This window comes from Lepus europaeus, chromosome 20, assembly GCF_033115175.1.
Source record: "Lepus europaeus isolate LE1 chromosome 20, mLepTim1.pri, whole genome shotgun sequence".
Classification (NCBI taxonomy): domain Eukaryota; kingdom Metazoa; phylum Chordata; class Mammalia; order Lagomorpha; family Leporidae; genus Lepus; species Lepus europaeus.
Genome location: NC_084846.1, coordinates 10870883 through 10874019, shown reverse-complemented (window position 1 = coordinate 10874019; position 3137 = coordinate 10870883). Strand labels below are relative to the sequence as shown.

The 3137-nt window shown below is 44.4% G+C and overlaps 1 pseudogene; it reads right to left on the bottom strand.

Annotated features, from left to right (window-relative positions):
* Positions 1-1055: 1055 nt before the first annotated feature.
* Positions 1056-1975, bottom strand: LOC133749539 (olfactory receptor 7A5-like; annotated as a pseudogene).
* Between the last annotated feature and the right edge of the window lie 1162 nt (positions 1976-3137).

Sequence of the window (3137 nt, the reverse complement as noted above, 5' to 3'; positions counted from 1 at the left end):
GGGTGAACCAATGGCAAAAAGGAAGACCTTTCTCTCTGTCTCTCTCTCTCACTGTCCATTCTGCCTGCCAAAAAAATTAATTTAAAAAAATTTTTAAAAAAAGAAACTCCCCACTCCGTGCCATATCTTCCATTTTGATTTCCTTCAAGTGGTATTGCTTTTGGATAACTTGTGGTGTGGTCTCCATGGGGGTTTTGACCTAACAGAATCAGCCTACAGATACAGTAAGATCAATGCCCTGTCAATTTTTAATCCAGAGAGGAACAGCTCAAAACTGTAGGTACAGAGACCTGCAAATGACTGATCTACTGTGTGCAACTCACCCTCAGGAATTCCTATACCACAAGTAGAGTCACCTTTAAAAACCAGATCAACATCAGAAGATGACATGGTGTATAATTAGAGCAAACTTGCTGTGCCAATTAGGATTACCATCATTAAAAATGTGGGTGCAGGTGCCCAAGCATTTGGACCATCTTCTAATGCTTTCCCAGGTGCATTTTCAGGGAGCTGGATCAGAAGTGGAGCAGCCAGGACTCGAATCAGCACCCATATGGGTTGCCAATGCTGCAGGCAGAGGTTCAGTCCATTATGCCACAGTGGCAGCCCATCTACCTTGAGTTTTTATCTGTTCAACTATTTCCTTTATTGTCTCCCATGCATTCCCAGTACTAACAATGGAGTGTCAGATGACAGTGTCTCCTAGTTGTTCAATTCTCTTTACTTCCTTACCCAAACTTTTAACACAGATCTGCAATGCAAAGGTTTACCATCCCACAGGACAAATGGGAATTTCCAAATATTTTTGAGCCAGTGTTTTGAGAAAGAGGAAAGCAACAAAGGAAAAAAAAACTTACAGATGCTCAAGAGAGTAGAAGGCTTAAGAAATGATTTGCTTAAATTGTAGAGAAATGTTGACACCAAAGGAATGAAAATGACAAGAAAGAAAGCAGGTTGTATATTTGCAATTTGATCAAGGAATCAAAATTTCAAGCTTTGGGGCATTGAGTCCTACAATTATGGGTGCTTGCTTTGCACCTGACCAATGGACCAGCTTACAGTTTCCCTCCCAAGAGTCTTTTCAGAGCCCTCTTTACATCTGTGTTCCTCAGGCTATAGAGGAAGGGGTTCAGCATGGGGGTGACCACCGTGTACATCACCGAGGCCCTGGCACTTGAATGTGAGTTGTGGGTTGCAGAAGAGCTAATATACACACCTAGCCCTGTACAATAAAATAAGGAGACAATGGAGAGGTGAGAGGCACAGATGGAGAATGCTTTATACTTCCCCTGAGCTGAGGAGATTGCACAGATGAAGGAGACGATCTTAGAGTAGAAGTACAGGATCCCAGCCAGAGGACCTCCACCCAGCAGAATAACAAAAAAATACATGGCCACATCATTTAGAAAGCTTCTAGAGCAGGCAAGTCTGGCCACATGGTTCCGTTCACAGAAGAAGTCAGGGATTTCCGGGTGTGTGCAGAAGGACAGCCTCAGCACCATTAGGCTTTGCAACAAGGCATGCAGGACACTGATGACCCAGCACACCAGCACCAGCTGCACACAGAGCCAGGGGTTCATGATGACAGTATAGTGCAGGGGGTGACAGATGGCCACAAACTGGTCATAGGCCACCACGGCAAGGAGAAAATTTTCCATTTCTACAAAAAGCAAGAAGTACATCTGGGTGATGCAGCCTGCATAGCTGATGGCCTTGCTCTGTGTCTTGGGGACATCTTGGGGACAATGGTGGATGTGAGACAAATATCATAGGAGGACAGGTTGGAGAGGAAGAAGTACATGGGTGTGTGGAGGTGGGGGTCTGAGAGGATGGCCAGGATGATGAGCAGGTTCCCAGCCACAGTGACCAGGTACATGGAGAGGAAGAGCCCAAATATGAGGGGCTGCAGTGCTGGGTCCTCTGAGAATCCCAGGAGGAGAAATTCTGAAGGTTGGGTTTCATTGCCTGGTTCCATGTGGTTGAGGTGACTACTAGAAAAGAGACAAAAATCATGATTACTTTTCACATAGTTACAGATCACAGAGGTGAAGTACTATCATTGATATTTGGCAGGCAGAAAATTGACTTCTGTAAAATACACATGGATTTAGTCTTATTTAGATGACTTCATATTGGCATCTCTGAGCAGGGCTCACTTAGCGATTGCCCAAAGATTCATGTTAGTTTTAATAAGAAATTATCCTGCACTTGCACAGCATAAACTGACTTCTGACTGTGTTCCAAGCTCTGCTCCATCAATAAGTCTACCATGCTGCTAAACCAAATTCCCTACTTCCTAGTGTCGGAGACAATCATTGTGAACAAGCAAATGCTATTAATGAAAAGAAAGTAGGTATAAAAGCTTGGATGGAGGGTGTTCTAGCTGTTGCCTAGATTACACCAGAAACAGGCTGTAATGGCTCAGAAAGTGAGAGCCACAGATTTGCAGAAGCAGGGACTTGCAAGGTGCCAACCACTGTAAAGGCCCAGGGGTGGCAAGATGCCAGAGGAGACAAGCGTGATGATGGGCATGAGCAGTGAGGGGTGTGGCGGGGATGGGGTGAGAGGATGTGGAGGTTGAGGTGTCCTTCCCAGTGCTTCTGAAACATCAACACAGAGTTCACAGTGTACACTGTAAACCTACCGCACCTCATTAATGCTTTCTATGCTCTGTGTGTATTGTTAGCTTAAAAATGTTTTAACATGTTTAAACATTCTAAACTTCCATGTAAAAATTGCACATGTTTATGGGAGTGCTATGAGACACGTCCACACCTGTATCTATTGTGTGTCCAATCTGGGTGACTTTATTTATGTCTTCAAACATGGTACATTTCTCCATGGTGAGAATATCCGAAACCCTGTCTTCTGTTTTTTTTTAATAGAGAAATGTGCACTGCGTGAACATTATCTAGAGTCACTGTACTGTGTAATAGAGCACCAGAACTTTTTGTTCCTCTCTCTCTCTCTCTATTTTTTTTTTTTTTGGTTTTTTGATGGACAGAGTGGACAGTGAGAGAGAGACAGAGAGAAAGGTCTTCCTTTTTCCCATTGGTTCATCCCCCAATGGCTGCCGCAGCCGGCACGCTGTGACCAGCGCACCGGGCTGATCTGAAGCCAGGAGCCAGGTGCTTTTC